Source organism: Coenobita brevimanus, chromosome 86, assembly GCF_032717465.1.
Source record: "Coenobita brevimanus isolate Jiangsu-jjx chromosome 86, ASM3271746v2, whole genome shotgun sequence".
In the NCBI taxonomy this organism is placed as follows: Eukaryota; Metazoa; Arthropoda; class Malacostraca; order Decapoda; family Coenobitidae; genus Coenobita; species Coenobita brevimanus.
Window position 1 is genome coordinate 14,263,303 of NC_137039.1, and position 27,899 is coordinate 14,291,201.

Below are 27,899 nucleotides of genomic sequence, written 5' to 3' on the forward strand. Positions count from 1 at the left end.
TGGGGGACCTACATCAGAGATTCCTCCATAGGGAGCAGATGGTGCCTATTGTTTGTCCTTGATGCTTAGTGAAGCCTGTAGCGATTTTACTGATGTTTTTAGTTTTCTTCGGGAGGGGGGCATCCTTTCACTTTTATAAGTAACTGATATTTTATAAACTATTCTTTTATTATTTTCAGTATTTTATACCCACTAACAGATATTAACCTTATTTTGAATATGCACTTTTTATTTTCGGCTGCGTCTTTTACTTTGTTCTCCGGCGGCATGTGACCCTGGCAGTTTCGCTGCCAGATTTTTTAATACAATCAATCAATCTCCCTCTCCCCTCCTCCACCTCACTCACTTACATTCTCCTCATCGGTCTCTCACTCTCCATCCTCTCCATATTGCCAAACCACCACAGTGTGTTTCTCCTAACGCTTCCTATTACATCCACATCCACACCACAACGCTTCTTCACTTCCTCATCTGTCAGTCTGTCTCTCCATGTGACCACCTCTCTCCATGTGACTCCACAGGCTCTTCTCAAATAATTCATTTCCACTGCTCTCACTCTTGACTTCTGTCCTTCCAGCAAGGTACAAGCTTCACTTCCTTACGTTAGAGTTGGCATCACAATACTGTCATGTAGTAACTTTTTCACTTCCATGCTTCCTTCCCTGTTTCATATCATTGCTTTCAAGGAACCAGCAACCTTCCTCCAAACTCCATCCTTGCTCATCATACTACTCAAGGGTAGAATATGTACGCTATAATTTAATTTTGCATACGGCATCTTAATACTTTTGTAACCTACATTAATAATAAAAATGGTAAGAACAGCATTCTTGATTTATTTAGACAATTTTATTCAACACAGGAGAGCTCCCTAATGACATCTTTAGACGAACGTGTTCAGCATAAGAAAGCTCCCTATCATATCTTTAGACGAATGTATACAGCAAAGGAGAGCTTCCGATGATATATTAAGACGATTATACCAAGCACAAGAGAGCATCCTATGAATCTACAGATGGCTGTACTCAACACAGGAAAGCTCCCATATGGTCTCTGAAACGACTGTATTCCTTATGATCTATCTCCCAAGTAGTGAATAAGCTGATGGAGGCTGAATCGAACTCCACCATTTGCAAAAGCCTTTCTGAAAATGATGACAACAGCATTAATATTTTTGCAAAGAAATCTTATTTGCTGTATGCGTACTTCCTTCCAATGACTGTATTTGGATTAGGAGAAGCCGTTCAAGCTTTGAGGGTCAGATGTCATTGTCAGCATATTTATTGACGAAAAAGTAGGCTCTATATAGCATTAATAATTTCAGGCCCGTATTTACACAGATGTAAAATATTTCATTTGACATCTTTATCATCAGTAGGCTCTACATATTTCATTTTAAGTGTTTTTCTTTTTATAATCGACACAAATCATGTAATAATCATACATGTGAGTAGTAACTTGCCTTATGCAAAATTTAATCATAAAGTAGGTGTTTGAGTAGGTAACAAGCTGACAATCGTACAACCCATTTGCACAGAGATATTTTTAAAGAGTGAAGTTACCTTGCTGCACGTGGGAGCAGATTTTAAACTTCATTATGAGGGACTTTATTCTTCAAAAGATAATAATCGTCTGACCAAAAGTAAAGTATTGTATCTATCTCTTTTCAATACGAGGGACGTCTTCGTAACTGAATCAAACTAACTGGCAGGAGCCATAACATAATGTTTACTAAGATCACTACGAAAAGTTTCTTCTAAACTGCTTAGGGATGCTTCCGTCAAAAACTACCCGCATTTCTGTTATACTCGTTACTCTTTGGTCATATAATTTCAACCTTACATTGGTACAATGTTAAAAACTTTCAAGACTTGAGCGTCTGTAATTTTATGAGGTTACTTCAAGACGATTTTGCTCAGTTTAGAGAAGACCATTAGTAGTGAAGGGGATAAAGGCTGTAGCTAATCTCAGTACTTAGGATGGTTTCCCCAAGCTGAATTATGTCGCTCCAAGTAGAAAATACAAATATAGTTCAAGTGGTGTGACGCCGAAGAAAGCTCGAACCATACCTTTTTTCTCATATATCCTTAATCATTAAATGTCTTAAGAAGGTTCAACCATCCTTTACCCAGATGTTTGTAATGTTTAAGGAAGTTTCGACGGCGATTTTGGTGGGTGGGTGAAGACAGGAAGTGAGGTTAGGAGTGTAGAAGTTCATCCAGTAGTCGTACAGACCCGCTTCTGTGGCACGCATGATTCTGAGGGAGGTATTACATTACCGGTAATAAATATATTTTATGAAATGTACGAAGATACGGGAATTACAGTGCCAAAACCACAACAACAAGATTAAAGCGGGATTAGATGTAACCTCATGCCTACATTATTCTTAATGGCATACTTTTATTAAACGAACAGATCAGTAACATTTATACCATAGTTCTGGGATTTCTCTTTTTAAGTACACTTATTATTTCAGTGTAACTGTTGTTCCATAATGCCATCTATATGAGAATGAATAATGTAAGGAACACATGCATTTTATTGCCTCCATTTTGTTCGTATGTTTTTTTCTTGCTGTGCCATCCCTCAATCTTTATACAGAAGATTCTGAATATATATATATATATATATATATATATATATATATATATATATATATATATATATATATATATATATATATATATATATATATATATATATATATATATATATATATATATATATATATATATATATATATATATATATATATATATATATATATATATATATATATATATATATATATATATATATATATATATATATATATATAATATCATCAGCCGTTTGAGTGTCCACTGCAGGACCGGCCTATCCCGACCGAAGTGGGGACGATACAGCCAATGTATCTCTACCCAGTGGCTTAGGCTGTCTGGTAGAGATTGTATGTAGGGTGAGAAGTTCTTGTACGTGTAATTGTTGAGTTGGAGTGGCTTTGGATGTGTGTGTAGTCTGTGAACCAAGTGTAATCGGCACACGCAAGCCGCCTGGGTGCAAGCATACTTTATAATATGCGACAACTGGTTCAACCACAGCACCCCTTATGTCCGCGAAGTAGTACGTGGCCAGAAGAACGCTCCTAAAGTTTATTACCCTGGTGGGGCGCGAACCCTTATTCTTCAGTGTACGAAAATGCACACTTTATCACCGTACGTATATATATATATATATATATATATATATATATATATATATATATATATATATATATATATATATATATGAGCCTTTATGGTACAGTGGTGTAGTGTGCATTTTCGTACACGGGTGAACCAGGGGTCGCGACCCGCCAAGGTAATAAACTTTGGGAGTGTTCATCCGGCCATGTACTGCTCTGGCGGAAGGGGTGCTGTGGTTGAACCAGTGTCGCCTACTATAAAGTATGATTGCACACAGTCGGCTTGTGCTGGCTGATTACACTTAGTTCACAGAGTACACACACATCCAAAGCCACTCCAACACTACAATTACACTTACAAGCACTTCTCACCCTACATACAATCACTATCAGACAGCATAAGCCACTTGGTAGAGATACATTGGCTGTATCGTCCCGACTTTGGTCGGGATAGGCCGGTCCTGCAGTGGATACTCAAACGGACGATGATGATAATTTATATATATATATATATATATATATAAGGTAGTTTTTGATGGGTGAAGTAAAATAAGGAAGAGTTAATTTCCTTTAAGTACAACCGTTTTCTGTAAATTATACATAGCTAAGGTGTCACTTCGCACTGAAGGTGTAACTGATCATCTGAAACCTTAACCAATTCTCTGGAAGTAGGATAACAGAATTAGGGGGCAATCTTTGTGGAAGAAAAATGGATTTAACCTTCAATAACCTCTTCTGTACAAGAACACTCATCTAATCTGAATACAGTTGTCTGGTAAATGGAGGAATAAGACAAGACGTCATCGTATTGAAGAAAATGGTAGTCCTTTTGTGTTACTAGTACCAACACTGTCGGTATTAAAAAGGTAAATGGAAGGCTATAACATTAATATCCTTCAATCGATGACTTACATTCTTGTCGACTCCAAGCGAAGGTACTGAGCACTGTAGTGCTCTTAAAACTAGTTTTATTGTTTACGTCCCCTATTAATCTCTTCACTACGAGGGGTTCAATCGCTTCGCTGCTTGTACAGACTCCATCATACTGTAAAGTTACTGTTCCTTTTGCATAAAAGCTGATACAAGTTATTTTAGTAATTTTTTTTTTTTTTATGCGAGGAAGAAGGAACCAAAGGCCACGGCCCGCAGTAACAGTTCCCTCCAAGAGAAAAACAAAATACAATAGAGAGCCAAATTCAAGATCCGATCATTTTGAGATGCCTGGACACACTGCGTTTGAAAGACTGGAGATCATAGGCAGCAGGAAATACAGACAGAGGGAGACAGTTCCAGAGTTGACCTGTTGCATAAATGAAAGACTGGGAGTAACGGTTAACTCTTGCATTAGAGAGTTGGACAGAAAAGGGATGAGAGTTTGCTGCCAGACGGGTGCTACGCGCCCGTCGTAGAGGTGGAGGAATGCAAGCAGACAGTTCAGAGGAGCAGTGACCATTAAAGTAGCGATAGAAAAGAGATAAAGATGCAACAGTGCAGCGAAGAGACAGAGGTTGAAGGGAGTCAGTAAGAGGAGGAGAGTTAATGAGACGAAAAGCCTTTGACTCCACCCTATTGAGAAGAGCTGTATGTGGGGAGCCTCCCCACACATGAGAGTTGTACTCCACACAGGGGTGGATAAAACCTCTGTATAGAGTCAACAAGTGTGCAGGGGTAAAGAAAGAGCGGAGTCGGCTTAGCACACCCAATCTCTTAGAAGCAGATTTTACAAGAGATGTAATATGATCTTTCCAAGATAAGTCCTGAGTAAATGAAACCCCAAGCATGTTCAAGGATGATGCAGGATTAAGCTGAATATTATTAAACATTAATGGGTATACCTGTGGAAGATTTTGTCGGGTTGATAGGTGTAAGAACTGAGTCTTAGATGCATTAAAGACAACCATATTATTTTTACCCCAGTCAGCGATACGAGCCAAGTCAGACATTAGGTGTGCCATAGCCTCATCCCTTGTTTCTTGAAGTAACTGTTGAGATGGGCGTTGCGGGAACCGAATGGAAAGGTGAAGGGTGGAGTCATCAGCGTATGAGTGGATAGGGTTAGATGTACAGCTTAGAAGATCATTGATGAATAAAAGGAAGAGAGTTGGTGATAGGACAGAGCCCTGAGGAACACCACTGTTGATAGATCTAGGAGAAGAACGATGGCCGTCTACAACAGCGGCTAAAGAACGACCAGAAAGGAAGCTAGCGATGAAGGCACAGATAGAAGGATAGAAACCGTAGGAGGGCAGTTTGGAAATTAAAGATTTATGCCAGACTCGATCGAAAGCCTTTGAGATGTCAAGTGCAATGGCAAAGCTTTCGCCAAAGTCCCGAAAGGAGGATGACCAGGAGTCTGAAAGGTGAGAAGATCGCCAGTGGAGCGTCCCTGACGGAACCCATACTGACGATCGGAAAGAAGGTTGTGATAGGAAAGATGCCTTAAAATTTTTCTATTAAGAATTGACTCGAAAACTTTTGAAATACAGAACGTTAAAGCAATTGGACGATAGTTGGAGGGTTGGGAGTGGTCACCCTTCTTTGGGACTGGCTGAATGAGAGCAAACTTCCAGCAAGAAGGAAAGGTACAAGTTGACAGACAAAGGCGAAAGAGTTTGCCTAGGCAGGGTGTAAGCACAGAAGCACAGTTCTTGAGAACAACAGGAGGGACCCCATCAGGCCCATATGCCTTGTTAGTACTGAGGCCAGTGATGGCAGAAAATACATCAACTGAAGAAATTTTAATGTCAGCCATGAGGAAGTCAGAGGGGAGAAGTGATGGAGGAACAGCACCAGAATCGTCTAAGGTGGAATTGGAGGAGAAAGTCTGTGCGAAGAGATCTGCTTTATCAGTAGAAGAAATAGCTACAGAACCATCAGAGTAGAAAAGAGGAGGGAAGGATGATGAGGTAAAGTTGTTAGAAAGATTTTTGGCAAGGTGCCAGAAGGAGCGGGAAGAATTCAAGTTGGAGAGTTGAGAGCATTTAGTATGGATGAAATTATTTTTAGTAGAGCGAAGAACAGACTTAGCACGATTCCGGGCAGAAACGTAAAGATGATGTGATTCAGGTGTGGGTTGGCTCCGGTACCTTTTGTAGGCCCTCTCCTTGTTGCGGACAGCATTAGAACAAGCGTGATTAAACCAAGGCTTTCTTGCGTTAGTCAAAGGATATGAGAAAGGAATGTATGCTTCCATGCCCGAGAGAATAACCTCCGTAATGCGCGAGGCACACTCAGATGGCTCCCGGCCATGGAAGCAATAATCATTCCAGGGAAAATAAAAAAAAGTACTGCCTGAGGGCCTCCCAGTTCGCGGCTCCAAAGTGCCACAGACGACGTTTCCCTGGAGGGTCCACAGGCCGTACCGGAGTGATAGGACAGGTTAAGGTAATAAGGTTGTGATCAGAGGAGCCCAACGGAGAGAAAAGATTAACAGAGTAAGCAGAAGGATTAGTTGTGAGGAAGAGGTCAAGAATGTTGGAGCTCTCTCCAAGGCGGTCAGGGATACGGGTAGGGTGCTGTACAAGCTGCTCTAGGTCATTAAGGATAGAAAAGATGTAGGCTTGTTCACCAGGTGGATCCGTGAAAGGAGAGGAGAGCCAAAGGTGGTGGTGAACATTGAAATCTCCAAGAATGGAGATTTCAGAGAAAGGAGAAATGGACAGAATGTGTTCCATCGTAGAAGTAAGATAGTCAAAGAATTTTTGATAGTCAGTAGAATTAGGGGATAAGTAAACAGCACAGATATATTTAGTCAGAGAATGACAGGAAAGCCGAAGCCAGAGTGTGGAGAATTCAGAAGAATCAAGTTCAGGAACACGAGAGCAAGATAAGTCGTTGCGTATGTATACACAACAGCCACCTTTGGCTTTGAAATGAGTATAGAGAAAGTAGGAGGATACAGAAAAGGGTTTGCTGTCGGTTGCCTCAGACAGCTGAGTCTCCGTCAGAAAAAGAAGGTGAGGTTTAGAGGAGGAGAGGTGGTGCTCAACAGAGCGAAAGTTAGATGAAAGGCCGCGAATGTTGCAGAAATGAAGAAGAAGAGAGTCAGACAGTGGTTTCAGGCACCTCGAGTCGTCACCGGGAGAGGGGCAGATGGCGGGGGCATTTATGGTCCCCCCCCCTGGGGACTCCGAGGCTTGATTAATAGACGCCATTTGTGTTGATTTTTGAAAAGGAAGTGTAGTGTGTACTGTGCATGTAGTTTGGTGAAGATAGTTAGAGAAATTTGTACTGGAGAGCATGCTGGCCTACTCTCTGTGTAACTGAGACACTGAAAAAGTTCAGCAAAGGGGGATGGTCAGGAACTAGTCCTGAGGGCTGATGAAACGGGAGCTCCAGCACTCCCTGTCATCAGCTTTCCATCCACCTCGGGAGTACTGCCCTGCTCGACTGGTGCTACCGTCTACTCCTCACAATTTATAGAAATAAAATGTAAAATATTCAAAGGGTGAGGTTTACATTACAATCTAGTAAAGAAAAACTGGTATGATTTCTCCAACGTCGCGAACACGGTTCAGAATATCATGATAACAGTGGGTAGTGGCAATGGTAGGTGTTAAAACTGGCTGAAGTAAGTAGTGATAATGACTAAAATCGTTTCCGTGGTAAAATAGTCGACTGCGTGGCTAACAAACGAAAAGAACTTGAGTTCGATCCCGGGATCGGGTACGGAATTTCTGATACAAAAATTCCGTATCCACTACTGTGATTTATACCTGACTGATACACGTTAATAATAACAACAGTCCTTGAATCTCTTCTCTCTAATTTTGCTCTAAAATTTGGCTGAATCTGCTCAGGAATTTGGCTAAATTTGATCTAAATTTTGTATAAATAAGGGCAATTTTACAGTGCCCAAAAGTAACAAATGGCATTACAACAGCAAACAAATAAACCCATTGTAGTGTGGGGTGATAATTGGGCTGAAAACAAAAATTTTGAAATATCATAACGTCCACTTGAGAGGTGATGCACTCGGTCATTTTAGAAATGTTTGCATAGGAAGTGGGTATCTAGCATGGAAAAAAACCACCACCCCATCCATAAAAACAGAATCGACATGATACACACTGTCGGACGGTCGGTATGAAAGTCATATATTACCCATTTGGATCAATTTGGTACATTATATACTGATCACACCGCTTAAGTGTAATACTTTCATACATGAGCATGTAACTGACAACTGAATTATATTTAAGACCATTATTTATGAATTAATATCACTAAATATCACAGATGGTCATTGGCACAGGAATACTTGTAAATGAGTATAAAATCTGTAAGTTATTGCACAAAATTGATCTGAGAAGTAAAAAGAGACATGAAACTTTACTGTGACTGAAGATATTTTCTTTTTATGTGTTTTACAGAATTCAACCGAGATTGATGGTGATAAAACACACATAAAACTATAACGCTAAGTTACAGCATGGCAAGCAGTAGTAAGCCCCGATCCAAGCCAAGAACTAGATCTGATGCTAAAGAATATGATGCTGGTAAGGACTTTCCTCCATCCAAATATTTTCAACCACCAACAAAACTGCCCACAGTGCAGAGTGTAATAGGTATGCTTAGGTACCACTTGGAGGTGGTGGGCATTGGCAAGGAGACTATTGACATGGCGGTACGGGAGGTAGCGAAGCAGATCTACGCTAAGTACTACTATGATACCGTGTTCTGTGTGTCCTTGAGCACCATCCAGAAGATGGTAGAGAACCTCAGGAAACAGTTTAGTGAAGGCAGAAAGAGATATGGAAAGAAAGAGAAGGAAGACTCAAAAGCTGTCAGGCAATATAAAGAGTTATTTGATAGAAAGCGTGACCTCTTTGATGTATATGCAGAGGACCCTGTACGGCAGGAACATCTGGAGCAGGAGTGGGGGGTGCGCATGAGTGATATGATATATAAGTACTATGAAGACCAGAAGACGGAGTGGAAGATTTTTTGACACAAAGGTGTGGACCCTCTGTGGTACCAAAGTACAATGAGAGCCCAAAGATTAAGGGAGAGACAGGATGAATACAGGAGAAAGAGAGACCAACAGTACTGGAACTTAACTAGATCACTGATATTCTCGTCGAAGCTGGTGAGATTCCCACCACCAGCAGTGACGACGAGTAAGAGAACTGAGTATAAAAGTGACAAAAGATCTGTGAGACTGCCACACAAGATAACGAGGGCAAGAAGAGTGAGGTTGCAGCTGACCCCCAAAGCTAAGGAAGAGAAAGCTCTTCAAGGATGTTGCTGAGGCAGACACAGATGATCCGCTACTGCAAGAATTTTAGCACATCCGAGTTTCAGAGAGAAAAGAAAACAATGAGTTTTACCAAACTGTGGCCAATCTCTCAGGAAAGGGCTTTTCTGTGAGCGAATCGAGCCATGCTGTCACTGCCTTTGGCAACACACTGTTTGGAAGAAGATGGAAAAGCCGTCGAGAACGTGATGAGATCTTTGCCTCAGGTACAGTTCCAACGAACAGGAACATACTGTAAGGACATCTCTGCAGCAAATTGAAGCCCAGAGTTTGTTGCTAGTTGTGGGCAAGCTTGAAGAGGAGCAAGAAAAGGGTGGGGTGATTACTCATACATCAGACAGTATCATAAAGGAAGGTGTAGGCCAGTTCATGGTGCATGGCTCAATCGGTAGGGAGGTGGCTTGCGGTCCTACCGGACCCAGGTTCAAATCCCCGCTGGTGCAAGGAACAGTTTAAGGATTTGAATTTCATTACGGCAGAGTTTACCGATCTACCAGAAGACCCGCCGACATGTCGTAAAAATACCCCCGCTAATACCAATACACCAGTCCTGTATGAGACAGCCCTAGCATGTATTCAATATGGACGGTGGGTGTTAGCGCCGAAGTGGTGACATGTAGAGGTGTACGATATGCAGGAGGACTACTGGGCCTTGGGAACAGGCTGAGAAGCCTATGCCCAGAGTCGAGCACATTAAAAAAAAAAAAAAAAAATATATAGGTCAGGACAGTCCATTTCCTCTACCTATTCTGCCAATCTGTGGAGAGACAACTGAGGACATTGCAATGTAGGTTGATGTGGGGTTTTAGATACTGGCATCTGTCAGAGGAATGAGTGTAGAGGACATGTATAAGCTTGTAGATGCCCATATGACAGCACAGAGCACAACAAGGAGATGTACGACCTGGAGACACCAGCAGGACAGTTATTTTGTGGCACTCTTACTACACTAGGGTTCAGCAGTGCCATGAATGAGGTCATGAGGCTGATGGAGGCAGATATGAAGATGGAGCGGGTTCCGAAGGGTTTCATGGTCAATCTGGAGGTAGACAGCAAAAATACCAGTCTGGCTGGGCAAGCACTGGACATGTGCCCCAAGCTGATGGCTCCTGAATTTTCACACAAGCCTTGGAACCTCTACAAGGAATTCCTTGTCTTCCTGGAGCAATGGCGTGTATCCAGTGTCCTGTTTGCCTACAGAGATAGCATTTTTGGGTGCCTCTCCAGGGCAGCAGCAGTCTTAATATACAATTATGACCACCTGGCAGAGTTTCTGAGGCAGAATCCTCACATCAACGACCGCCTAGCCTGCCTGGTCAGAGAAGTATTGGAACTCTCCTACTTCAAAGTCGTCCTCGTGCTGTTTGCCTGCCTGGGTGTGCACTTGACGGAACCCTTCTATGCCAGGACAATAGAAAAAGACGCTACCCATACTCAGCTAAGAGAGTTCTACAAAGGACTGCACACAGACGAGGAGGCGTTCCCAATGGACTATCCAGTGAGGAACCAGGCAAGTAACATTGATGAAATCCCTGTGCACAACATTGGTATGGACATCAAATGTGGCAAAGTGAACTATAGACTGAGAAAGTTAGACAAATTGAATGCAGTCAGCACGTCATTTATCCTGCAGAGGAGCCAGGAACTAAGGACAGGACAGATTCCTTCCTTTAGAGGTTTCAATGCAGCAGCCCAAGCTAAAAGGGAGGTCAAACTCGACTGGAGTAGATACACGAAGGAGAAATTTGAGAAGGGAGCAGAGCAAAAGCAGGAAATGGCTCAGAGAAATGAGGTAAAACGAGTGCAAATGCTAGAAAAACTAAAATCTAGTGGTGGCCCCTTTTTGACAGTGAGGAAGTTGAGCAATTCCTTGTGGATGCAACACTGAGTGACAAGGACAAGCAACAGAGGATGAAGCAGGAGCTTCATTTCGCCACAGAGATTACTACACTTCTGCCTAAAGTCGATCCTATCTTCCGAGTCCAGGTGACACTGCCCAGTGGGATGAGAAGGACGATAACTGTACACGTCTCTGGAGAGGCCCTAATATGGTACCTCGGCAGGAGGAGCGACCGAACCACACTAAAATATGAGAAATTCCAGCAAAGCCTTGACAAACTGGTGTCTTCATAAGATTGTTCTCTCCATGCCCCTTAACTAAGCGTTATAAGTTTGAAATCAAAATTATAAGTAATAAAAAACAGTCTTTAATCACTTTTAGAACAATTCTTGAATCAAGCAGTTATGCATCCCAGTTTGCATTTCAGAATCCTCATATTGCGATCCAATAACCATATTTTAATGATTGATGTAAATCCTAAAGCAATTATTTTTAGAATCATGTGCTGCTCAACAATTCTAAGTATTTCAAGCCTTGTACTAGTAGGTAATAAGTCGCGGCAAACACACAACAGAATTGGCAGAAAAGCCGATTTTTGTGTTAATTTTGAATTTCAAGGTGTGTGTGTGTGTGTGTGTGTGTTTTTTTTTGTAAGATATGATGTTAGTTTTGGTATCACAATTCATGTATTAATAGCGTTAATCATTTCCGAAATGGACGTCTTCAAATTCTGAACATGAGTTTTATCACCTCGCTGTGGCTATTGCGAATAACGATCTGTCAAGGGAAAAAAATATATATATTTTATATCCGCCGAAAATGGGCGATTTAATTCAGCTGGCACTAACACACGGCACCCAAAGGATTGAGGATACCTGGCTCATTTCAAGAACAGACTCCACAACAGGCAGATCATTGAGCTCATCCGGATTTACAAACAAATTTATAATCAGTTGTCTGTAGTAAATATCATTTGTTTTCGCAGGAGGAACTAGAAGAGTGCTGATTCGTCCTTGAGGCCTTCACATCAATGTGTGGAGAGCAACTGTTTCCTCCGGTTTTTTTTTCCTCCTTCTTCCCAACACCTTTTCAACTTAGCCCTATTTCCTTCTACATATCGCATGAAGCCTGGCTCATCTGTTTCGTTGGCAAGTATAGGCTACCCAATCTGAATATCTCAGTAAGCCCCGCCCCATTTCCCCAACTCATAAGTTATCGTACGGCTGTCTAGGCTGTAGGCTGTCACTTATCGTCTGACCACGGAGGTGCTAAGATCTCATAGCATCATTCATCGCGGAATATAAGAATGTTTTAATGCCTGCGGATCTGCAGTTCTTTGTGCTATATAATTTTCCCTTATGCCGCTATACTCGTGAATGTTTTGTCGAGCTTGCAACGATCATGTACTTGCCGCCCACCCAAATACCGCTTCTCCTGACGTCATCTCCACCTCTTACTCACACGGCCCCTTCAGACCGAGGCCTGGGTCGAGTGGGAGTAGAGGAGGAGAGGAGAAAGGCGGAGAAAGGAGGAGTGGAGAAAAAGACGGATGTGGGGCAGACGATTATGGAGCGAGGGACGATAGGAAAATGGGTCGCCAACGTCAGAAGTACCTGAAAGCAGCATATAAAACACTGCGACGTAAGCATGGTGCTGAGATTTTGGCACGTGCCCAGCAGGAGTGGAAAAGGACACAGGGAACTGGGGGACAGCGAGGGCTGGAGAAAGGGAAGATGAAATACAAGAATAAACGAAGTGAATAAAGGAGTGATGAGAGAAGGAGGGTGACTACGTAAGGAGGGTCACTAGATGGGGCAAAAACACCCAGGATGCACATTAATAATAGCTCTTGAGGGTCCAGGGGTCAGAGGCTAATGTACTCAAGGTGCCCTGGGGGATCCCAGGCGTGGTTGTCATCAGTGAACCCTCACTCATGATGGTGTGCCAGTGGGTGAGAACAGAGGGTGTATACTGGGGTGTATACTGGGATGGACTATGGTGTATTAGTGACTCAGTGTCCGTATGGGAGGTGTATATAAGCACGCTCATGAGAGTGATGGAGCTAGAGAAGGTTTGGCAGTCAGACAGGATTGTCTTGTATTCAGCTGGGACAGACGGCCAGAACAGCCACGACCATGGGCTTTGCGGTACTGGTGAGTAGAAGTAGTGAAGAATAGTCTTGCGGGAAAGTAACGCAACGTATATAAGTGCCGCTACAGTAAAGTAAAGTACCGGCAGTCTCTACTCGGAAAAAACAGCAATATTATTTGACGCGTATGTTCCAGGTCGTGGCGAAAATTAATTAAGTAGTAGAGTTAACTTAGAGTAAGACCTAAAACATTTAAGTGAACCTTTGTCACTCACGGATGGTTGTCTAGTCTTTTAAATAAGTAGACTGAAGCCATATATGACTATCAAGTCAAGTACTTACTTGCTGTTAAGTCGTAAATAAGTGATTGAGACTTCCCTTGTGTCGAGATGAGACTCGGGATAATAAGTTAATGTTATAACTGTGTAATTTGTCCTGAAGTAGTGTAAATACTCTGTAGCAGATTGTTAAAAATTAAAGTAAAAATTGTTTCTGTGTTTTGTAACCTTAGTGTGGAACTGTTAATTTTTGGAAAGTCCAAGAGGGAGTCTGGGGCAGAAAAGGGTATTTAATATCTTGTTGTCCTAACCTACGAGGTTACAGGTCCCCTCTGGGCTTGTCTCCACACTCTCCGTTGCTACTGTCACACGCTACCAGTACTCATTAGTGGCAGCCACTCACCGTACTTGGCGAGACTGAGTACGAAACATACCAAGGGTAAGTAGAGAGTGGAGGATAAGACAATGGTGGCAGCTTAATGGGATATTTAAGGCTTAACTAAACTTTTAAGTTAAGCGGTTCCACACCTAGGTTCTTACACTCGTGTATGGAATTCAGTAGCGACTCCAGTTCTTACAGTGGTTCAGACGAAATTTCCTTTGCTCATTACTTTGATTCAGACACAGATTCAGACGAAGTATTGTTCGAAATGGCTGATGCTGCAGCTGCAGCAGGGATCGCTACCCTGTCCGAGCAACTATCGCCGGCGATTGCCGATAATGCTAAGGATGCTGTCTACCGCGTTAAAGGGTTAAAAATCTTTGCGGCAAGTAGAACTGCCACATTACCTGAATATCCTGGAGTCATCTTAGAAACAGTCCTTAGCAAATGGCTGCAGGACATAGAAAGTAAGACTACAGGACCTAGGTGGACTATTGCCGGTCACTTTGTTGTGGTCCGGGAGTACACTCTAGGTGGGGTACATGACAGCATTGAGAACCTTATTGTCAGGGCCAATGATGATTGGGACCGGTTTAAATCTATTCTCACAACGCTGCTGTCCCCAGAACAAACTCTCCAACCTGCATTTCATGCGCTAAAACATGCGCGTCGTAATCCTGGCAAACGGTTGGTTGAATACTGGCTGTGACTGACTAGTATAGCTAAACGCATTGGAACTCTGCAGCCTCGGTGCTATGACTGTTCCTTATACCATGCTTTGGACAACTTTCTCGACATATTCCCTGCCCAATATAGAGCAACACTTGACCAACAAGAGTTTACAGGCCCTGTCGATGCCCTTGATAAAGTTGTGAGTAAAGCCAATGAGTGGGCGCAACGAAGTCACTCGTCGTTGGCGGATATAAATGTAGCAAAAGAAAAGAGAAGGGATGTAGTTGCACATGTAAATTTAGAGTCAAAAGAAGCCAAGGCTCCAAAAGAAAAAACAGGCACTGGAAAATCCACAGTGGATGCCCCAGCAAACTGTAATAGGTGCGGTGAGGCGGGCCATCAAGCACGTACCTGTCGCGCGCCTAACCCACTCTCAAGGGGCCAATACCATACGTTAACACCGGAAGAACGAAAGAAATTCCGTTGCTTCCACTGTGGCAGACAAGGGCACTTGGCGAAACACTGTTTTGCTAAAGTAGAACACCCAGGTCAAAGACCATGGTGTGATCACTGTAAAAATAGAACTCATTGTACTGACCAATGTTCGGCACGTCCTAAGGATAAAAAAAAGATCGACTAAAAATCATGATCTTGGGGAACGGGACGGATCTGGTGATGATTATGGAGCATGTGGTGAAATGAGGGATTGTCTCATGCTCTTGGATACTGGAGCATGTCGATCGCTCATTACCCAAGGAACCTATGAGAATTTGGGTGAGACCAAGCCTGAGCTCAGACCGTATCAAGGACGAAGGTTAGTATCCACAAGTGGTAATGAGCTTGAGGTGGTAGGAGTGGTTAGCCTGCCTATAGGGTTGGCTGGTCACACCTACGAGAGTGAATTAGTAGTGGTGAGGAACTTACCATATACTATTTCAGTGATTCTAGGTTCCGATTTTATTTTCGCTTGGAATATATGTATTACACCAGATCCGTTGTGCATAGAGATCGATGGGGAGAAGGTAGAATTACAGCCGGGAGAGGAGAATCTTCAAGTAGATGGTGCTTCCTCCTTGCCTGTAGTCGAAACTGGCCTATCGGATGACCAGGAGTATATCTGTGGACGTTGTATGACGAGTGAGACAGTCGTGATTGACCTGTTCACAAGTGGAATAATCCCGTTAGAGACTGAAATTTCAGGGTGGTCCTTTGGGTTATTCTCACCTAGTCCTGGTAGTACTTTCGCCGCTAAGCTGTGGGCAGGGATTGTACAGATAGTCCCGAGCGAGGCTGGAGGAAAATCCAGGGTTTATGTTGCCTACATTAACGCCATCCCTGACCGGGTCAATATATCTGGTAGGTACACGGTGGGGACAATAGAACCGTTTGAGGAGATTATGTGGGACGAGAATCAGGAGGATAAGCAAGGGCAAATAACTGGTGTGACACAGGGAGAAGGGAGATTAACTAAGCTTTTTCTAAAAGTAGATGAGGTGTCCACCAGAGAGTAAGGAGAATGATGCTCTCAAACGATTAGTGCGAAAGCATCCTCAAGTATTTGCCTTGCCTGATGAACCACTGAATATTACACCTTATTTCCTCCATCACATCTGTGCTACAGGACCGGTTGTAAACCGCCGTCCTTATGAAGTACCGGTTAAGTATCATGAAACTCTCAGGCAACAGCTAAATGAACTAAGGGAGAAAAATATAATACGTCCTTCTAGGTCACCATATTGTTCACCCTTGGTCCCGGTGGCCAAAAAGGATGGTGGACTGAGAATATGTCTCGATTTTCGTCATTTGAATAAGCAGATAACATCAGACCCCTTGCCATTGCCAAACATTGTGCAAATTCTTTCCCAGTTAAGAGAAAATACTGTATTCAGCAGCTTGGATTTGAGGCAAGGATACCATCAGATCCCTCTGTATGAGGCGTCACGACCGCTGACCGCATTTTCCTCACCAGACGGTCATTGGAAATATAGTGGTCTACCGTTTGCCTTGAAAGATGCCCCTGCTGCATTCCAAAAGATTGTTAACGAAGTCCTGATAGGACTGACTGGGCGTATCAGTCATAGTTACCTGGATGACATAATTGTCTATGGTAAGAATTTTGATTCACATGTACAGAACCTAGATGAGGTCCTTGCCAGACTTAAGGAAGCTCAACTTACTCGTAAATTAGAGAAGTGCAGTTTTTTCAAAGACGAAGTGTCTTACCTAGGACACATAATTTCTGCAGAAGGATTGCGGCCCCAACTGGATAAAGTCCGAGCCATAAGGGAAATTGCCGTTCCTAAGACACTGAAGGAACTCCAATCTTTCTTAGGGCTAGTTAATTATTACCGTAGATTCATAAGTGACTATGCTAAGATTGCTCTGCCTCTCACAAAATTGACTCGTGGAAAGAAGAAAGTGAAAAATAGTCAACAAAATATCGAGTGGAACGATGAGGCGGATCAAGCTTTTAGAAGTCTGAAAAGTAAGCTTACTGACGACATTGTACTCAAGTTTCCCTCCTTTGATAAATCATTCTATCTGACAACTGATGCGAGTGGTACTGCGATAGGTGGGGTATTACAACAGAAAGATGAGGATGGGCACCTTAGACCGTTGACATATTTTAGCAGATCACTAAATAAAGCTGAGCTTAATTATGCCACTATTGAGCAAGAAGCCTTAAGTATTGTGTACGGATTGCGGATAAATCGGCCTCTTGTCTTGGGATACAAAGTGATCGTGCAGACGGATCACTGACCCCTCACGTGGCTCTTTAATGTGAAGGAGCCTTCCGGTAGGATAGCTAGATGGCAGATACAGGTTGCCGAATACAACTTAGAGGTATCCTACCTGCCAGGACACCAGAACCGAGTGGCCGATGCCTTGTCACGTCTTCGCAGAGAGCAAGACGAAGATACAGAACTTATAGCTGTTACGTGGGGCGTGACCGATACAGACACTATTAGCTGGAATCTTGACGAACTGCAGAAGCAGCAAGATGTGCATCCGGGTTGGGGATCATTGAAGCGGTATCTTCGCGGAGAAGTCCCTCAGGCCCCAAAACTGGCTGCCCCAGTTGAACAGTTCTCTCTTCACCAGGATGGTCTGTTGTATAGGACCGAGTCTCGTGCGTACAAGGACAATGATGTATTACAGGTGGTTGTACCTGAACAAAGTGTGCCAGCAGCCCTACATTTAGCCCATCATTTGCCACTGTCAGGACATGGTGGGGCCAAGGTAACTATTGCGTGCACCAAAAGATTTGCGTATTGGCCAACTATGGTCAAGGATATCACTAACTTGTGTCGGCACTGCACACAGTGCATTATCTCTAAGAGGTCGGGGGACGCCCTGGCTCCACTTATGAGGTACCCAGATGTGCCGGCACCATGGTACCGGGTCCATATGGATATTATAGGACCGTTTAATATGTCTGAGGCTGGACATAATACGTTCTTAAGGTAGTGGATACATTAACCAGATTTCTTATTGCTGAGCCACTGAAAACAAAGACGGCGGAAGAGGTAGCTCATGTGTTTGTAGAGCGAGTTGTTTGCGTTCACGGAACTCCTCAACAATTGGTCACGAACCAAGGAACAGAGTTTGGGAATGCTACCTTGCGCGGCATTGCGGAAATATTGAAGCTGAAGCACGTCACTACGACTCCGTATCACCCTTCTGCGAATGGACTAGTAGAACGAATGAACGGAACTGTCATTCAAATCTTACGTACGATAATCGAAAGTAATGCAAACCATTGGCACCGGATGATACATTTGGCATGCATGGCTTATAATTCAGGGTATAATAGGTCGATCAGGGACTCGCCCTATTTCCTGTTGTACCTGAGGGACCCACAAGTGCCCTATGAGACAGTAAACGAGACTCAACCTCATTACAATATGGATAATGCGAAACACATGCTAGCAGCCATGGCCACTAAAGTATTTCAAAGATGTCAGTTGTACTTGGACTAGGCTAGTACCGAGAATGAGAATTATAGGGCTAAAAAGGCCGTAGTGAAACCGATCAAGGTAGGAGACAGAGTGTATGTACGCACGATTCCTAAACGGGGAGTTGCTTGGAAGTTACAGCCTCTCTACGCGGGATCATACAGAGTCACGGAGCGTGTTAGTGATATTGTAATTAAAGTATGACGTGTGAAGGATGGAGCTGTCTCCACCCTTCATGTTGATCGTGTGCGAGTAATCCCCGAATCTTGCCTCACCACTAAGGATAATAAGAATGTATGTAGGGCATACCCAGTACATGAAACAGATGATGATGATGATGATGATGATGGTGATGGTGAGGACGGCTCAGATGATTTTACAGCCATTCCGGTATCTAGCCGTGGTGCGACACAATCATCCAACATGCCAGTAAATCAAAGTTCTATGGGTGCTACCAACCCAGTTCAGCAGAGTGGGAATAAAAGTGATAATGAAAGTAGAAGCGAAAATGAGAGTGAAGATAGAGGCGAGATAGAAAAAGGAGCAAACAGTCACGAGGCGAGTGGAGACAGGGAGTCCCCGAGGAAAGTGGTCGGCCCTGCACCAGATCGTTTCTCCCCGGGTAGCAGCCTCAGCTCTGCGTCGTCCCCTAGATACAGCCTAAGATCACGCACAACAGTAGAAGATTAACCTCTAGTTATGGACAGTCCAATAGAACACACTGACAGGAAGACAAGTAGAGAATAAGTTACTAGTCATGCTATTTTATTTTTGTTCCAGATTATGCTGCTTGCAGTCGTAGTATCAGGAAAGACTAGGCACATTGACCCCCACGTTGAAAAACCTGCTCTAACAGGCCTCATCTATTCTCCAGTCTCCAAACTTATATCAACATGAAATCATTATGTTGTCCCTGTCTTGTTGATACAGGATGAGTTATACCGACCACTTACTGAGGCACAGGATCTGGTTGACTCTGTCCAGTGGAATATAAATCACATGGACAACTCATCCACCCTTGTGTCGTCATTAAGGGAGACTTTGATATCATTTCAACATGAATTTAGAATTAGATTTGATGACTTAAAGAATTCTGTTAATTATTTGTTGTCGGAGAACTAGAGGCGCAATTGATCTTGTTAGCAATATTGCTAATCCTTTATTTGGAACTGCTACCCAGAATCAGGTGGACGAAATTCACACTAGATTGGGTCAAATTGAACAGATGTCCGAGAATGAGCGTTGAGTGTTAAATGTTCACTCCCAAATACTTAATACAACTATAAGAGACATGTCACACATGCATGCTGCAATTACTAAATTGTTGCGGGCAGCAAATATTTCACATGCTTTAATTAGGCTCTTCTCCATAAAAACTCTAGAGTTAGAAGGCGAAGCTCGCATATTTGAGGCTTTTCTTAATCTTCAGTTAGCTTTGTCGGATATCATTGCCGATCATGTGAGGATTAACTTAGGCCTACAGAATATGATGCAAGCTCGTCTGAGTGTGGACATCGTGCCAAATACATTATTGCTGGAACTTTTAAGTAATATTTCTTTAATGAGACCAGGAATGCTTTTCCCTGCTCGACCCGAATACCTTGCGTTATATAGGGATCTCGTTAAGGTTGTGTCTTGCAAGACTCCCTCTTCAGTGTGCTTCTACTTACTAGTTCCGGTTCCGGGTGACCCGGCAGATACTTTTGATGTCTTCCGGATCACTTCCTTGCCTTATAAAGTTCCTGACACAGATGTGTATGTACAAACTGTCCCCTCTGCCAAAGTCATTGCACTGAGTGAAAATCTGTCTATCTATCTAGCTATCTATAGCCCGACACCCTAATCCCGCAAAGGGTGGCCGCAGACAAAACGCCTCCAAGTCACTCTGTCACCCACCATTTGACTCCCCTCCCTCCAACTCACCCCCCCCTCCCTCATATACCTCTCATCTCCATCCCTCCACCTCATCCTCGGTCTACCCCTCCCTCTCCCTCCCTCCACCTCACCTACATACACCCTCTTAGTCAGTCTTTCATTCTCCATTCTCTCCACATGTCCAAACCACCTTGTATTTCTCTTAATCTTTTCAACCACATCCACATCTACCCCACAAAGTTCCTTCACTTCTTCATTCGTCAACCTGTCCCTCCACGTCACTCCACATGCTCCTCTCAAATAACTCATTTCCACTGCTCTCACTCTTGACTTGTTCCCCTCTTGCAAGGTCCACGCCTCGCTTCCATACGTCAGGGTAGGGATCACAATACCATCATGCAGTGACTTCTTAACTTCCAAACTCACCTCCCTATTTCTCATCACTGCTTTCAGTGTACCAACAACCTTTCTTCCCTGCTGTACCCTTTCACGTACTTCATCCCCCAAAGTTCCATCCTTACTCATCACACTACCCAAGTACTTGAATGCACTCACATTCTCCATATCCTCACCATCCAACCTCACTGCACACTGTGACTTCATTCCTCTCAAACACCATAACTTTACTTTTGTTTACATTAACTTTCGGCTTCCTCCTCCTACACACTGTCCCAAATTTATTCACCAAACCTTGCAACTCCCATTCATCTTCACTCAACAGTACTGTATCATCAGCAAACAGCAACACCGGAAGCTTCCAAATCTCACCCTCATTCATCAGGGCCACCCCCACATCCACTGCCCTACCTTGCACCTCCTTTACAACCCCATCCATATATATATTAAACAGCCATGGAGACATCACACACCCCTGTTTCAGTCCCACATTGAGATCAAAGAACTCACTCAGCTCACCATCCACTCGCACCGTAGCCCTAGCTCCCTCGTACATACTCTTCACAGCTCTCAACAATTTTCCCTCCACTCCATATATTCTTAATACCTTCCACATACCTTTCCTATCTATTCTGTCATAAGCTTTCTCCAACTCCATGAAGGCAGCATACACTTTCCTCCCCTCTGCCAAATTCATTGCACTGAGTGAAAATCGCTTACATTATATGCTTATGGACGATTTCACTCAGTGCCGAACTCATCAGCAGTCGCTTGTGTGCGAGCCGCAGAGTCCAGTATTGAGGTCAAGTACTAGCACATGTGAGAGCGCTACATTCCTCAACAAGGACTTTGTGCCTCAGCTTTGTAGGAAAAGAGTCATTAAAAACTTTGTTCCTGTATTTATTAAGAATATCGATAAGTGGTGCTTTTCTACGAATAAGCCTATGCAATTTACTCTTAACTGTGCTGTTAATGAGATAAGTAAGACAATACCGATTGTTAAAGATATAGGACATTTGGTCCTGCGTGACGGTTGCAGTACTCACAGTGAAACGCTCTCACTTCCAGCTTATGCCACCCTCACCAAGGATACTAAACTGTCTCTACGTCCCCATACATTGCATTTTAATATGTCTCTCTCTCATGCTGAACTAGATGCCATACGAGCAATCACTAAGATTTTTCCCCAGAATGACTCCTTCACACCTGTGTACCTAGATGAGTTGTTACACTTCCAATCTAAACTCCTTCTTCTCAAACCCCTACCTAAACCAACCCAGCCAGCTGCCCTAGCTATTTATGTTTATGTTCTGTCAGGTGTTATTGCTATGTTCCTTGCTTCTTATTTAGCGTATAAGTGTTGAATTAACAGACGCTACTGTCGCTGCATTGGACTGTCATCCGAGCGTTTCCAATCTTGGATCGACCTCTCTTTCTTCTCGCCACCTGGGGATGCATACCCCAGGAACTCCCCTGATGTCCCTGCGGAGTACATGGCGAGAACAAGGGGGGAGGGGTGTCGGCCTTGCAACGATGATGTACTTGCCACCCACCCAAATACCGCTGCTCCGGACGTCATCTCCACCTCTTACTCACACGGCCCCTTCAGACCGAGGCCTGGGTCGAGTGGGAGTAGAGGAGGAGAGGAGAAAGGCGGAGAAAGGAGGAGTGGAGAAGAAGACGGATGTGGGGCAGACGATTATGGAGCGAGGGACGATAGGAAACTGGGTCACCAACGTCAGAAGTACCTGAAAGCAGCATATAAAACACTGCGACGTAAGCATGGTGCTGGTGCTGAGGTTTTGGCACGTGCCCAGCAGGAGTGGAAAAGAGCACAGGGAACTGGGGGACAGCGAGGGCTGGAGAAAGGGAAGATGAAATACAAGAATAAACGAAGTGAATAAAGGAGTGATGAGAGAAGGAGGGTGACTACGTAAGGAGGGTCACTAGGTGGGGCAAAAACACCCAGGATGCACATTAATAATAGCTCTTGAGGGTCCAGGGGTCAGAGGCTAATGTACTCAAGGTGCCCTGGGGGGTCCCGGGCGTGGTTGTCATCAGTGAACTCTCACTCGTGATGGTGTGCCAGTGGATGAGAACAGAGGGTGTATACTGGGGTGTATACTGGGATGGACTATGGTGTATTAGTGACTCAGTGTCCGTATGGGAGGTGTATATAAGCACGCTCATGAGAGTGATGGAGCTAGAGAAGGTTTGGCAGTCAGACAGGATTGTCTTGTATTCAGCTGGGACAGACGGCCAGAACAGCCACGACCATGGGCTTCGCGGTACTGGTGAGTAGAAGTAGTGAAGAATAGTCTTGCGGGAAAGTAACGCAAGGTATATAAGTGCCGTTAGAGTAAAGTAAAGTACCGGCAGTCTCTCCTCGGAAAACACAGCAATATTATTTGACGCGTATGTTCCAGGTCGTGGCGAAAATTAATTAAGTAGTAGAGTTAACTTAGAGTAAGACCTAAAACGTTTAAGTGAACCTTTGTCACTCACGGATGGTTGTCTAGTCTTTTAAATAAGTAGACTGAAGCCATATATGGCTATCAAGTCAAGTACTTACTTGCTGTTAAGTCGTAAATAAGTGATTGAGACTTCCCTTGTGTCGAGATGAGACTCGGGATAATAAGTTAATGTTATAACTGTGTAATTTGTTCTGAAGTAGTGTAAATACTCTGTAGCAGATTGTTAAAAATTAAAGTAAAAATTGTTTCTGTGTTTTCTAACCTTGGTGTGGAAATGTTAATTTTGGGGAAGTCCAAGAGGGAGTCTGGGGCAGAAAGGGGTATTTAATATGTTGTTGTCCTAACCTCCGAGGTTATAGGTCCCCTCTGGGCTTGTCTCCACACTCTCCGCTGCTACTGTCAGACGCTACCAGTACTCATTAGTGGCAGCCACTCACCGTACTTGGCGAGACTGAGTACGAAACATACCAAGGGTAAGTAGAGAGTGGAGGATAAGACAATGGTGGCAGCTTAATGGGATATTTAAGGCTTAACTAAACTTTTAAGTTAAGCGGTTCCGCACCTAGGTTCTTACACTCGTGTATGGAATTCAGTAGCGACTCCAGTTCTTACAGTGGTTCAGACGAAATTTCTTTTGCTCATTACTTTGATTCAGACACAGATTCAGACGAAGTGTTGTTCGAAATGCCTGATGCTGCAGCTGCAGCAGGGATCGCTACCCTGTCCGAGCAACTATCGCCGGCGATTGCCGATAATGCTAAGGATGCTATCTACCGCGTTAAAGGGTTAAAAGGCTTTGCGGCAAGTAGAACTGCCACATTACCTGAATATCCTGGAGTCATCTTAGAAACAGTCCTTAGCAAATGGCTGCAGGACATAGAAAGTAAGACTACGGGACCTAGGTGGACCATTGCCGGTCGCTTTGTTGTGGTCCAGGAATGCACTCTAGGTGGGGTACATGACAGCATTGAGAACCTTATTGTCAGGGCCAATGATGATTGGGACCGGTTTAAATCTATTCTCACAACGCTGCTGTCCCCAGAACAAACTCTCCAACCTGCATTTCATGTGTTAAAGCATGCACGTCGTAATCCTGGCAAACGGTTGGTTGAATACTGGCTGTGACTGACTAGTATAGCTAAACGCATTGGAACTCTGCAGCCTCGGTACTATGACTGTTCCTTATACCATGCTTTGGACAACTTTCTCGAAGTATTCCCTGCCCAATATAGAGCAACACTTGACCAAAAAGAGTTTACAGGCCCTGTCGATGCCCTTGATAAAGTTGTGAGGAAAGCCAATGAGTGGGCGCAACGAAGTCACTCGTCGTTGGCGGATATAAATGTAGCAAAAAAAAAGAGAAGGGATGTAGTTGCACATGTAAATTTAGAGTCAAAAGAAGCCAAGGTTCCAAAAGAAAAAACAGGCACTGGAAAATCCACAGTGGATGCCCCAACAAACTGTAATAGGTGTAGTGAGGCAGGCCATCGAGCACGTACCTGTCGCGCGCCTAACCCACTCTCGAGAGGCCAATACCATACGTTAACACCGGAAGAACGAAAGAAATTCCGTTGCTTCCGCTGTGGCAGACAAGGGCACTTGGCGAAACTCTGTTTTGCTAAAGTAGAACACCCAGGTCAAAGACCATGGTGTGATCACTGTAAAAATAGAACTCATTGTACTGACCAATGTTCGGCACGTCCTAAGGAAAAAAAAAAAGTCGACTAAAAATCATGATCTTGGGGAACGGGACGGATCTGGTGATGATTATGGGAGCATGTGGTGAAATGAGGGATTGTCTCATGCTCTTGGATGCTGGAGCATGTCGATCGCTCATTACCCAAGGAACCTATGAGAATTTGGGTGAGACCAAGCCTGAGCTCAGACCGTATCAAGGACGAAGGTTAGTATCCACAAGTGGTAATGAGCTTGAGGTGGTAGGAGTGGTTAGCCTGCCTATAGGGTTGGCTGGTCACACCTACGAGAGTGAATTAGTAGTGGTGAGGAACTTACCATATACTATTTCAGTGGTTCTAGGTTCCGATTTTATTTTCGCTCGGAATATATGTATTACACCAGATCCATTGTGCATAGGGATCGATGGGGAGAAGGTAGAATTACAGTCGGGAGAGGAGAATCTTCACATAGATGGTGCTTCCTCCTTGCCTGTAGTCGAAACTGGCTTATCAGATGACCAGGAGTATATCTCTGGACGTTGTATGACGAGTGAGACAGTCGTGATTGACCTGTTCACAAGTGGAATAATCCCGTTAGAGACTGAAATTTCATGGTGGTCCTTTGGGTTATTCTCACCTTGTCCTGGTAGTACTTTCGCTGCTATGCTGTGGCCAGGGATTGTACAGATAGTCCCGAGCGAGGTGGGAGGAAAATTCAAGGTTTATGTTGCCTATATTAACGCCATCCCTGACCGGGTCAGTATATCTGGTAGGTACAGGGTGGGGACAATAGAACCGTTTGAGGAGATTATGTGGGACGAGAATCAGGAGGATAAGCAAGGGCAAATAACTGGTGTGACACAGGGAGAAGGGAGATTAACTAAGCTTTTTCTAAAAGTAGATGAGTTGTGTCCACCAGAGAGTAAGGAGAATGATGCTCTCAAACGATTAGTGCGAAAGCATCCTCAAGTGTTTGCCTTGCCTGAGGAACCACTGAATATTACACCTTATTTCCTCCATCACATCTGTGCTACAGGACCGGTTGTAAACCGCCGTCCTTATAAAGTACCGGTTAAGTATCATGAAACTCTCAGGCAACAGCTAAATGAACTAAGGGAGAAAAATATAATACGTCCTTCTAGGTCACCATATTGTTCACCCTTGGTCCCGGTGGCCAAAAAGGATGGTGGACTGAGAGTATGTCTCGATTTTCGTCATTTGAATAAGCAGATAATATCAGACCCCTTCCCATTGCCAAACATTGTGCAAATTCTTTCCCAGTTAGGAGAGAATACTGTATTCAGCAGCTTGGATTTGAGGCAAGGATACCATCAGATCCCTCTGTATGAGGCGTCACGACCGCTGACCGCATTTTCCTCATCAGACGGTCATTGGAAATATAGTGGTCTACCGTTTGCCTTGAAAGATGCCCCTGCTGCGTTCCAAAAGATTGTTAACGAAGTCCTAATAGGACTGACTGGGCTTATCAGTCATAGTTACCTGGATGACATAATTGTCTATGGTAAGAATTTTGATTCACATGTACAGAACCTAGATGAGGTCCTTGCCAGACTTAAGGAAGCTCAACTTACTCTTAAATTAGAGAAGTGCAGTTTTCTCAAAGACGAAGTGTCTTACCTAGGACACATAATTTCTGCAGAAGGATTGCGGCCCCAACCGGAAAAAGTCCGAGCCATAAGGGAAATTGCCGTTCCTAAGACACTGAAGGAACTCCAATCTTTCTTAGGGCTAGTTAATTATTACCGTAGATTCATAAGTGACTATGCTAAGATTGCTCTGCCTCTCACAAAACTGACTCATGGAAAGAAGGAAGTGAAAAATAGTAAACAAAAAATCGAGTGGAACGATGAGGAGGATCAAGCTTTTAGAAGTCTGAAAATTAAGCTTACTGACGACATTGTACTCAAGTTTCCCTCCTTTGATAAATCATTCTATCTGACAACTGATGCGAGTGGTACTGCGATAGGTGGGGTATTACAATAGAAAGTTGAGGATGGACACCTTAGACTGTTGACATATTTTAGCAGATCACTAAATAAAGCTGAGCTTAATTATGCCACTATTGAGCAAGAAGCCTTAAGTATTGTGTACGGATTGCGGATAAATCGGCCTCTTGTCTTGGGATACAGTGATTGTGCAGACGGATCACCGACCCCTCACGTGGCTCTTTAATGTGAAGGAGCCTTCTGGTACAATAGCAAGATGGCAGATACAGGTTGCCAAATACAACTTAGAGGTATCCTACCTGCCAGGACACCAGAACCGAGTGGCCGATGCCTTGTCACGTCTTCGCAGAGAGCAAGACGAAGATACAGAACTTATAGCTGTTATGAGGGGCGTGACCGATACAGACACTGTTAGCTGGAATCTTGAACTGCAGAAGCAGCAAGATGTGCATCCAGTTTGGGGATCATTGAAGCGGTATCTTCGCGGAGAAGTCCCTCAGGCCACCAAACTGGCTGCCCTAGCTGAACAGTTCTCTCTCCGCCAGGATGGTCTGTTGTATAGGACCGAGTCTCGTGCGTACGAGGACAATGATGTATTACAGGTGGTTGTACCTGAACAAAGTGTGCCAGCAGCCCTACATTTAGCCCATCATTTGCCACTGTCAGGACATTGTGGGGCCAAGGTAACTATTGCGCGCACCAAAAGATTTGCGTATTGGCCAACTATGGTCAAGGATATCACTAACTTGTGTCGGCACTGCACACAGTGCATTATCTCTAAGAGGTCGGGGGACGCCCTAGCTCCACTTATGAGGTACCCAGATGTGCCAGCACCGTGGTACCGGGTCCATATGGATATTATAGGACCGTTA